Source organism: Panulirus ornatus, chromosome 73, assembly GCF_036320965.1.
Source record: "Panulirus ornatus isolate Po-2019 chromosome 73, ASM3632096v1, whole genome shotgun sequence".
NCBI classification, from domain to species: Eukaryota; Metazoa; Arthropoda; class Malacostraca; order Decapoda; family Palinuridae; genus Panulirus; species Panulirus ornatus.
Genome location: NC_092296.1, coordinates 9393512 through 9406162, shown reverse-complemented (window position 1 = coordinate 9406162; position 12651 = coordinate 9393512). Strand labels below are relative to the sequence as shown.

At 38.4% G+C, this 12651-nt stretch overlaps 1 protein-coding gene across 1 annotated transcript in view; it reads left to right on the top strand.

Moving 5' to 3' along the window:
• The first annotated feature begins 239 nt into the window (after window positions 1-239).
• LOC139748174 (zwei Ig domain protein zig-8-like) overlaps window positions 240-12651 on the top strand; it is a 48418-nt gene continuing 36006 nt past the window's right edge. Inside the window, exon 1 of the mRNA XM_071660934.1 lies at window positions 240-586. The gene's annotated coding sequence lies outside the window, so the exon portion shown is untranslated. The remainder of the gene's footprint in view (window positions 587-12651) is intronic.

Genomic DNA, 12651 nt, shown 5'->3' with positions numbered 1-12651 from the left:
GCAACGGGTCGAAAAAGTACAGGGAGGAAGAAGGAAGATGGGGAGAAGGAGAAGAAGGAGGAGGAGGAGGAGGAGGAGGAGGAGGAAGGAAAGAAAAAAAAGAGGGAAAAATGATAAAGGAGATATAAGCAGCCTTCCATTGTGTTGTGCTAGGCGACGGAGGGGGAGGAAGGGGGGGGAACGGCAAGTCCCCGCTGGCAAGCCAGAGGCACCAGTCTCCCGCCAACTGGTGGCCACAACGGACGTGTAAGTGAAGCTCTTGAATGATTACTTCTGTAAGAACACGCTCACCGTCCCCAGGTACCCGAAACCTCCTTCAGTGGGAACAGGACATTACCATCCCCTATATATGGTTCAAGAACAAGAGCTGAATACCTCAAAAGGATTATCGAAGTTTATGTACTTTAAGTGTTGAAAACTTTTATCATAGGTGTTGTTGAACCAAAGATACACAATTGATTATAACTGTAGAGAGATATCGAAACAAACTCACACGCAGTACAAAACCAATTGATTGTGTGGATCAGATAAACAATGGTCTGTCTCTTGCTGCTTTTGCTATCTGAAGGTCTTCAAGTGTCCAGGAGTGAGTACTCTTCTACTTTTGTTTTCACTGGACGTACGAGTATGATCATTGCAACTATGTAATGATGGTTTAAATATATATATATATATATATATATATATATATATATATATATATATATATATATATATATATATATATATATATATATATATATATATATATATATATATATATATATATGTATGTGAGAAATACTTAGAAAAGCAAATGGATTTGTATGTAGCATTTATGGATCTGGAGAAGGCATATGATAGAGTTGATAGAGATGCTCTGTGGAAGGTATTAAGAATATATGGTGTGGGAGGCAAGTTGTTAGAAGCAGTGAAAAGTTTTTATCGAGGATGTAAGGCATGTGTACGTGTAGGAAGAGAGGAAAGTGATTGGTTCTCAGTGAATGTAGGTTTGCGGCAGGGGTGTGTGATGTCTCCATGGTTGTTTAATTTGTTTATGGATGGGGTTGTTAGGGAGGTAAATGCAAGAGTCTTGGAAAGAGGGGCAAGTATGAAGTCTGTTGGGGATGAGAGAGCTTGGGAAGTGAGTCAGTTGTTGTTCGCTGATGATACAGCGCTGGTGGCGGATTCATGTGAGAAACTGCAGAAGCTGGTGACGGAGTTTGGTAAAGTGTGTGGAAGAAGAAAGTTAAGAGTAAATGTGAATAAGAGCAAGGTTATTAGGTACAGTAGGGTTGAGGGTCAAGTCAACTGGGAGGTGAGTTTGAATGGTGAAAAACTGGAGGAAGTGAAGTGTTTTAGATATCTGGGAGTGGATCTGTCAGCGGATGGAACCATGGAAGCGGAAGTGGATCATAGGGTGGGGGAGGGGGCGAAAATTTTGGGAGCCTTGAAAAATGTGTGGAAGTCGAGAACATTATCCCGGAAAGCAAAAATGGGTATGTTTGAAGGAATAGTAGTTCCAACAATGTTGTATGGTTGCGAGGCGTGGGCTATGGATAGAGTTGTGCGCAGGAGGATGGATGTGCTGGAAATGAGATGTTTGAGGACAATGTGTGGTGTGAGATGGTTTGATCGAGTAAGTAACGTAAGGGTAAGAGAGATGTGTGGAAATAAAAAGAGCGTGGTTGAGAGAGCAGAAGAGGGTGTTTTAAAATGGTTTGGGCACATGGAGAGAATGAGTGAGGAAAGATTGACCAAGAGGATATATGTGTCGGAGGTGGAGGGAACGAGGAGAAGAGGGAGACCAAATTGGAGGTGGAAAGATGGAGTGAAAAAGATTTTGTGTGATCGGGGCCTGAACATGCAGGAGGGTGAAAGGAGGGCAAGGAATAGAGTGAATTGGAGCGATGTGGTATACAGGGGTTGACGTGCTGTCAGTGGATTGAATCAAGGCATGTGAAGCGTCCGGGGTAAACCATGGAAAGCTGTGTAGGTATGTATATTTGTGTGTGTGGACGTGTGTATGTACATGTGTATGGGGGGGGTTGGGCCATTTCTTTCGTCTGTTTCCTTCCGCTACCTCGCAAACGCGGGAGACAGCGACAAAGTATAAAAAAAAAAAAAAAAAAAAAAATATATATATATATATATATATAATGTTCATATATATATATAGATAGATAGATATATGTGTGTGTGTGTGTGTGTGTGTGTGTGTGTGTGTGAAGATCATCAAAGCCTTGGAGAGTAAAAGGCTCAAGAATTTTGGAAAATAGTTCTAGAATGAGACAGAAACCTCATGCAGTGGTGACAAGTTAGACTAATGCATTCATATTTCATTCCACCTTACCCACGGATTACAGAAAGGGCAAATGGCACTCTCCACTCTAACAAAGGACCAAAAAAGCTTCGCTCCCATTTGACAAGTCCAACTTCTGAGTACTGGGATTTGCGAAGGAAAAAAGAAAAGGGAAAAGTAGATCAATGATATGGGAACTTTAAGAAGAGTGTGTAGATGTAAGGGTACACTAATGTAGCAAGAATATGGTAAACTTACATCAAAGAAACAGTATGATACAGTGATTGGTGTACAAATGAACTACATAATTACTTGTATTATGGGCAGTAGTGTAACGTAGTCATTATCATAACACGACCAAGTGCATAGCATAGGCAGTGGTATAAAAGAAGCATTATTATAACACAGGCTGTAATACATCATATTCAGGAGTATAACACAGGCAGTAATACATCATATTGAGGAGTATAACACAGGCAGTAATACCTCATATTCAAGAGTATAACACAGGCAGTAATACCTCATATTCAAGAGTATAACACAGGCAGTAATACATCATATTCAGGAGTATAACACAGGCAGTAATACATCATATTCAGGAGTATAACACAGGCAGTAATACATCATATTCAGGAGTATAACACAGGCAGTAATACATCATATTCAGGAGTATAACACAGGCAGTAATACATCATATTCAGGAGTATAACACAGGTAGTAATACATCATATTCAGGAGTATAACACAGGCAGTAGTATACTATTGGTAGTAGTGTAACACAATGACACAAAATTATCAGTCATAGAACAACTGGTGATATACAGTAATTACAGAAGGCAATATCTAATATAGAATAATGACCTAATCAACCTCGAAAATACTGTATCAGAGCAGATCATGGGCAGTAACAAAGTATGGCTATGTGTGAAGGTAGTACAGAAGACAGAATAACCAGGTCTGTGGGATTTATCTAATGGCTCAATAATCACTGAGTGAATATTGATCGCCCAATATATATAAGCTAGCAGATTAAAAAGAATGAGAACATTGTATTGCAAGAGTTTATGATTGATCAATATCGTTAATGAGATGGAATTGGGAAGAGAAGGAGTATGGAAGGAAACGGAGGGAGAAAAAGAAATATTAGAGAGAAAAAAATGACGGTTAGAAAGAGAAGAGAAAGAGAGAGAATAAAAGATAGAAAGGCAATAAGAAGGGGTAAAGAATGAGGGGGGAGGGGAACAGAGATCCGGAGCAATGATAAAATGAGAAATGTGTGAGAGAGAGAGAGAGAGAGAGAGAGAGAGAGAGAGAGAGAGAGAGAGAGAGAGAGAGAGAGAGAGAGAGAGAGAGAGAGAGAGAGAGAGAGAGAGAGAGAGAGAGAGAGTACTTTCTAAAGAGAACCTACAACAACTTTTTTTTTTCAAAAAGCATGACTATCGCGTAGCGCTCACCACAAATAAACAGTAAAATGAAATGAGTTGTATGAGTTACTTGTTATCAAGTGTTTAACATAAGATGAAGAGAATCTTTTTGGTGACTGAAAGCCACCATCCTATGCAGGAGTGAGGCACACAGAGAGAACATTATCCTGGGCCGAAAAACAAAAATAAAACTTGATAAAACCTATGAAGTGCTGGCTCACTGGCCAGCTGTCCTCTACCTTCCCGAACCCCAGGCAGGTAGCACTGGTTATATGCCTCCCTGGTCAGTGGCTGCCTAACACCTACCAGAGAGAAAGTGCTTACGAATACTTACGACGAAATTTGGTCAAAAAGGCAGGTGTAGCGCGTGGTGCTTCCACAGGAAAAATCTATAACTATGAAGAACGAGTTGTGAGAGTTATGTATTGTAGTTATGTGTGATAGGGAGAAAGATAATTGAATTAATAAAGATAAAGAGTAATAGAAATACACAGGCATGATAAGGAAAAGAAATATGTTTTCAGTATACTGTCATATACTCCTGACTACAAGTTTCAGCTGGACCAGGCATCGTCCATAGCCCGAGAACCTACGAGACCAGGTCACACCTACAGAAATGGACACTTTAGACCCTTGTCCACTTACTGGCAGTACACAGTTCACCTAGACATGGCGTCCTCTCTCTGTCATAACGTGGAAATCAAGAAGGTTTCAAGTCGGACACAGGTTTGAGACCACCGCCCTCCCGCCGCAGCCTTATCACAACGAAGTTCCCACATGCGTTAATTTTTGAGTCTTGGAAACTGCATAATCCTGGAATTAGTAGCACCATCGCGCCGCCCACTTACCTCGCTGACTGGAAAGGAAAAAGGAGTGCTGATGAAACCCCTGGAGAGAGTTTGCGACTCGCCATGAGAATATAACATTTATGTCGCTTTAATTAAGTTCTGTAAGTAATGATGCTCTCAGATTATAGAAAAAGAACGGCTTTCATTATGAGAGGATTATAATCAGTGAAGGAGCCTAGATGGAAGAGCGAGCGAGTGGTAGAGCCACTTCCCTCCTGCTGGTTCGAGATCGCCTTTTTTTTTTCGCTCCCTCACACAACGCACTCGCACGCACACGAAATGTGTCACATGTATAAATAAGTCATAAAGAAAGGCACATACACACACTGTATAAATACATATACATATAAATGCACATACATATATATGTACGTTTAAATAAAGGTATAATGACGAGTCTGTATTCTCGAAGATGCATCTCCGACCTTCTACAGACCTTCTACACACGGATTCTAGTAACACCCGTTGATCTATTTATCTACCTATCGGTCTATATAGATAGTCAAATGAATATATAAATAGATAAATAGTAGATAGATAGGTAGATGAATAGTAGAGAGATGAATAGATAAGAAAATAGAAAGAACGAGAGTATAAAATAGACGAAGCAAGTGTGTCCAACCTCTCAGGTGCAAGTTATGGCTGCCATATACGAGTTCTGTTTTTCTAGTCTAGTCCGGCAATGCCTTTCATATATTAGCTAACATACTGTACACAGGACCAGAGATGATATCTGACGACGAGGTGGCTTTATCAAATCTTGAAAATATATTGTAGCTGCCATTATGAGGCAATATACATTGTCATCACCTGACATGATAGTCATTTTGATGATATATATATGTCAATCGGCTTCCGAGTATCTTCTTCCATTTGTGTATGGCCAACGTACTTTATTTTTTGTGTATGGCCAACGTACTTTATTTTCGTGTATGGCCAGCATACTTTATTTTTGTGTATGGCCAACGTACTTTATCATTGTGTATGGCCAACATACTTTATTTTTGTGTATGGCCAGCGTACTTTACCAGTGTGTATGGCCAACATACTTTATTTTCGTGTATGGCTAGCATACTTTACCATTGTGTATGGCCAACATTCTTTGAAAAAATTCTACTCAGAAAAATATCTCCAAACTGTTTCGCCATAATTCAATATGTGTGGGTAAATGTTTGTTGGACCCGAGAAGTTACAGCGTAATAACACAGAAAATAACGCCAACAGATTTTTACCTCTGGGAAATGTATCTGGGGGGTGTGTGTGTGGGGGAGGGAGATGAGAAAGCTTGAGTTTGCTTATGATTTTTACTCGTTAAAGATTTTTGTCTCCACGTTGGCGAGTGGTGATGTCTCAGACGAGTTTAGAATTTATAGATTATTGTTGGTGGCTTGTCTGTGCTGCGGCCGTAAACACCGAGGGAGATATTGGAAATGGCGATAGCGAGGAGGGAGAAGTGGTGGAGGGAGGCAAAGACAGAGGAAGGGAGAGAGGGGAGAGGGTAAGGAGAGAGAGAGAGAGACTCTGAGGCGGGGAGAGAGCACAGGAGGGAGGGAGGGAGAAAGGTAGAAAAGATAGAGGGAGAAGGCGGATAGAGAGAAAGGGAGGGAGACAGGGAAGAGAGGGAGTGTACCTGGGATGAAATGAGGGTGAGGGAGTATAGCAGAGAGAAAGTGACGTAGGAAAGGAGGAAATGTGGCAGGGAAAGAAGAGGGAGGGAGGAAGGCAGACAGGGTTAGAGAGGAACAAGACGAGAGGGATTGTGGTAAGGAAAGAGGAAGGAAAGATGGAAGGAGGGAGGGAGGAGGAAGGGAGGTGCATTAGGCATGCTTCAACCAGCAAGAAAGTGAATTCACTCCATCCCACTGGACAGGAGAGCACGTCAACTTCCTACCTTCGCTCAGATAATGATTTACCTTCCAAAATGCGACATGTTTCGTCCTTTAATTTGCATGTGCGAACCAGGGTTGGTCTGCTCCTGGATGTTTAGAAAATTGGACAAGGTAAATGTCTTAAGAGGAAGGAAAGGGGTTATAGCAATACCATCGTGCAAAAGTATATTCATAAACCCTTTAAGAGGTATTGAATGACATTCTTCACATTAGCATGTTATCATTTATGAGTTCTATTGATCTCCAGGGTTCGTCGTTACGTCTGACATGGAGCCATATCAAGTCTGGTATTATCATATCAACGTGTGTAGGGAACTATATGTAGATCAACGTGTATAGATGTATAAGAGTGTTTGAACCACTAACATATAACCACAGAGAGTTAGATCCTACTAGCCCCAAACATACCTTGAATTTTAGTTGAGGATTTTGACGATGTGGCGTTTTTGTCCGTGATGTGTATGTTATCATAGTACTGGAAAATACAGTTGAAGATCATGGAGTACTGTAGGAGGCTAGTAGAGAGAAGGACATAGGAGAATTATCTTGACGTTGGCACACAATCCTGAGGAGGGTGATGTAAGCAGGTCATCAGAGAGACAAACTGTTAGTAATTAACCCCAGACTCGCCAGATAATGTGTAGTGGGACTCAGTACAGGGAAAACCTGCACGAAATTTTGTTTTGCTTTTGAAGATAAGATTTTATGTTCTCATCATCATCAGAACTGGTTTTACTTATAACATATATATATATATATATATATATATATATATATATATATATATATATATATATATATATATATATATATATTCAAATGGAGAGAGAAGATAGAGAGAAACAGACGGACAGACAGTGATAAAGTAGGTACATCAATATGAGTAAATGCATGAAATAAAACAAGCTGCACTAGAATCAAAAGTGATGTCAAGCCATCTGGTAGCACTGCCTAACCCCAGTGACTGCCGTTAATACCACATCTATGAGAGACTGCCGGCAGGAATGGGCCAATCATCTCTATTAAATTGGCTGACAAATTGATTGGAGTCATGAACGAGGACGTAATGTACTTGAGCTCCAGCATATGTTATATGGGATCAATGAAAAGGATTAGAAGAAGGGACTGAGGCTAAAAAAGACGTATGTAAGATAGACTTAGCTTATTATCTGATAAGCAGTTTACCAATATATATATACGCAATGATCTATCTACGATATAGTGTTCTTAACGTCGGCATTTTTTTTGCATATCAGTTCAGATACATGTTCAGGCCCCGATCACTCAAAATCTTTTTCACTCCATCTTTCCGCCTCCAATTTGGTCTCCCACTTCTCCTCGTTCCCTCCACCTCTGACGCATATATCCTCTTGGTCAATCTTTCCTCACTCATTCTCTCCATGTGACCAAACCATTTCAAAACACTCTCTTCTGCTCTCTCAACCACACTCTTTTTATTACCACACATCTCTCTTACCCTTTCATTACTTATTCGATCATACCACCTCACACCACATATTGTCCTCACACATCTCATTTCCAACACATCCATCCTCCTCCTCACAACTCTATCTGTAGCCCACGCCTCGCAACCATATAACATTGTTGGAACCACTATTCCTTCAAACATACCCAATTTTGCTTTCTGAGATAATGTTCTCGCCTTCCACATATTCTTCAACGCTCCCAGAACGAAGCTTCGCCCCCTCCCCACCCTGTGACTCACTTCCGCTTCCATGGTTCCATCCGCTGCCAAATCCACTCCCAGATATCTAAAACACTTCACTGCCTCCAGTTTTTCTCCATTCAGACTTACCTCCCAGTTGACTTGTCCTTCAACCTTACTGTACCTAATAATATAGATTCAAGTCCACCACTTACACTATTTGCTTCTCCTTAAGTCACACTGATAATTTGCACACATGCACACACACACACACACACGCACACACACACACACACACTGCCATCAGACAACAGGGCACTACATCATGCATGATAATTTCAATTCAGATAAAAGAACATAAAAGCTTACTCAATAGGATTTATATTTTGTATTAGTGTAAAATACATTTTTTACTCAGATATGGAACTTGGCATCAGTTCCAATCTTTACCAGACGAGTGGAAATAATTTCATTTTTCACAGATTGGAAATAGTTGACGATATTCCTCTCATAAAATTAAATTCATGAGGATTTTTGCCACCCAGGTGGCTGGATAGTGAAATATAATGAAAAGCTCATTAGGCAGACATTACCCTCAGTATATGGACAATTGCTTACACTGAAAGAAGAAAAAGTTGTATAGAATTGTCCATTATCTCTGTCCTCGTGTGTGTGTATGATGCACATCTATGTGCAAGTTAGTTCACTTTCTTCTTCCATGTTTAAGTCATATTGAAACTCCTCGTCTCTCTTAGCGTACGCCTGAGTCTCTTGTTATGTCTATTGTCTCTGGTCAGGCATGTTGAGAGAGAGAGAGAGAGAGAGAGAGAGAGAGAGAGAGAGAGAGAGAGAGAGGGTTGAAGATCACTGCTAGCTTACATTACGTTCGCTCTGAACCTTAGATGACGTAAAGAAATCATAGATCAAAGACGTAAAAGTGTCTGCAATTTTAACTTTCATATTTCTCTATCACTATGTTTACGTTTTGCGTATGGACTACTATATATATGAGAGCGATAGAATACGGATTATGATGAAGATACATATACATAGAAACTATATCATGGATATTTTTTCTCTCTCGGTAAAACACGCTAAGTCTAGGGAGGCTCTGGTCAGATTTGCACGCGACTGCGCTAAAAAAAATACGCCACCCCTCCTCAATTTCTTGCTAACTTTTAATATGAGGCTATTAACACCCTCCGCCCAGAAAATGATGAGGCAAGTAATTTTTCAGTCTGCAAGGAATGGAATTATCACGGCCAATTACCCCTCCCGAGACCTTTGAATCCAGCCTTACTGCCCGTGTCTCACAACGAATATGTATCAAATAATATATATATATATATATATATATATATATATATATATATATATATATATATATATATATATATATATATATATATATATATATATATATGATATAGTTCTAACACACACACACACACACACACACACATATATATACATATATATATATATATATATATATATATATATATATATATATATATATATATATATATATATATATATATATATATTTTTTTTTTTTTTTTTTTTTCCAAAAGAAGGAACAGAGAAGGGGGCCAGGTGAGGATATTCCCTCAAAGGCCCAGTCCTCTGTTCTTAACGCTACCTCGCTAATGCGGGAAATGGCGAATAGTATGAAAGAAAAAGATATATATATATATATATATATATATATATATATATATATATATATATATATATATATATATATATATATATATATGGTGAGTCTATCTTTTCCAAAACGTGTTCATCACATGAAATGTGAAAAATAAACTTCCAGAAGAGGAAGTTTACAAATGTTTATCATTTATGCTCAAACACGTAAACAGACATAAAAAGTTTTGAATTGCAGTTACTGTTGCATGTTGGGACTGTAGTCTGTTAATGAATTACATTGCAAATTGTCAATTTTCTTTTACATTAGATAAAAAGAAGTTAGGTTATTAATATTATCATTATTATTATTATTATTATTATTATTATTATTATTATTATTATTATTATTATTATTAGTATTATTATCATTACTGTCATTACTATCATTATCATTATCATTAGTATTATTATCATTATCATTTTTATCTTTATTATTATTATCATTATTATTATTATTATTATTATCATTATTATTATTATTATTATCATTATTATTATTATTATTATTATCATCATTATCATTATTATTATTATTACAATTATCACAATCATTATCTTTATCGTTATCATTATCTTCATCATCATCATTTTCGACTTTATCATTATCATTATAATTTTGATCATTCTAATGAAAATTACAGATTGTATGAGCGTACATCACAAGAGGTTTGTTATAGCAACCGTCATAGATAGCTCCCGCTAACTGAATATAGAAACAGTTGTCTTGTACAATGATTTATTCTTTAGCGAAGTGTTTTCGTAAAAGCCAGGGAGGTTAATGAGATCGGTGCAGTGTATTACAGTAAAGTTGAAACTTACATCAGATTTTGCGCTGTTCAAACTAGTGTCTTTAGCGTAATTTTAGATTCAGTGGTTTCTAAGTGGTTTCTAAGAACATTTAAGTTAATGTAAGTAACGTGAGGCATGTCTCCAACACACTACACTGGCAACATCAAAACTTATATATATAGATTATTAGACTCGAAGAAACTCTATCATTAGCAAGTTTTACATTAATCCTCTCCTCTGGACAGCAAAAGGAATGAAAAGAAACGAAAATTTGTAAAACGTAGGGAGTTTGGATAGTCTCGTTAAACAGGCAAGTAAATCTTTCTGGGGAAGGCTACAAGTTTGGTTTTAATGATCCTAGAGTTGTCGACTGTGTGAGCCTCAAGTCTTGGTCACGCTGGGTCTCACTGGAAGGAGTAAAACACATCCACTCTTGTCCAGACTTTTGAGCATGTTTTCCTTTTGTCTCTGGTGTTGGTTTTAGGTCCTGGTTGTTGGGTGGTGAAGGACAGAGGCAGAGTTGTGTATAGGTCAAGAGTAGTACAGATCTTCAGGAAATAACTTATGTCCTATGTGTGTTATGATTGGCATGGTTCAGTTGGACTACAGGGTGTTGGTGCAGTCTTATATATCCAGGGTAAATCACAGATGAATTATTATCATAAAGTAAGGTTACAGATGAATTATCATCATACAGTAAGGTTACAGATGAATTATTATCATAAAGTAAGGTTACAGATGAATTATTACCATAGAGTAAGGTTACAGAGGAATCATTATCACAAAGTAAGGTTACAGATGAATTATTATCATAAAGTAAGGTTACAGATGAATTATCATCCTAAAGTAAGGTTACAGATGATTATTGTAGACCAAAGGAGAATCGCAGAGTATAGATTACAGTGGGATTACATACCGATTGTTGGGGTATCATTATGTAGAGTAATTTACATGAAACTGTATATCTCATAAAGAGATTCTTTCGTAAATATTTGAAGAAAGTTATCCTATGCTAGTGACAATGATTGGATCATATAAAGGGCAAGCTCAAGAGAATCCAAAAGTGCATGCATGTTGCACCGAGATTGCTCAGTATCTGTTACAGTAGAAATGAGACAATGTACATTAAAGAATCTGTTACATGATGTTATTAAGTTTAGGAGAGGATCATCTGCCTAGGTAGGCTGTACGCTGCAGTAGCATTGGGTTTGACACGAAGACCAGCACACACACACACACACTCAAGTGTGCCTTGGACGCTCACACAATGTTAATAAACTTCCTACTGGTCCCACAGGCACTCCAAAGGACACATTAGATACTTTCTTATTTCCAACCGCTGGTGATTTTCATCTCAAAACACTTTCCATCCATTGCGTCTTGTTATGTGAACAATCCTTTTTCTTCCCCTCCTCTCGCGTCTAGATGGAGTCTTTTCTATTCTTGTCGTTACTACATTATTGACGAAGCATAGACTTCAGAATCCTTCAGAACGAAGGGGACGACGACCCTGAAACATCATGGTACAACCCTTTGAGGGCCAAGAGAACAAACCAACCCTTAGGTAAAACGTCCTAGTCTTTGACTTGTCCTTCATGGATCAGGTCAAAAAGATCACGCCATCATGCCATCGAATGCTCAAGGACCATCAAGTTCAAGGGATTAAAGGATGTTATCCATACTACAATCCTTCTTATCGAGGATCTTTAGCACTGTGCTTGTAATAATGTCCACCATAGTTTCATCAGAGACTCCAGAATATACGTCATCACAGGATGTCATCCCTCAATACATGTGTCCATCTCTTCTCGGGTAACTGGACCTCAATAATGACACATGTTCCCATAGAAAATAACTCTACAATGATCTTATCGCATCCCCGAATGTTATCTACTTATCGTTATCTTCTCAGTTGTAGTACCTACTACAATAATTCTCGCCCTTCAGCTAGATAATCACGAAATCCATAACATCAGCAGATATCAATGACCGCGTAATAATTCTCGTCAATAGAGAGACATCCCATTACCTAATTGACCTGACTGGTGACCTCTCTATT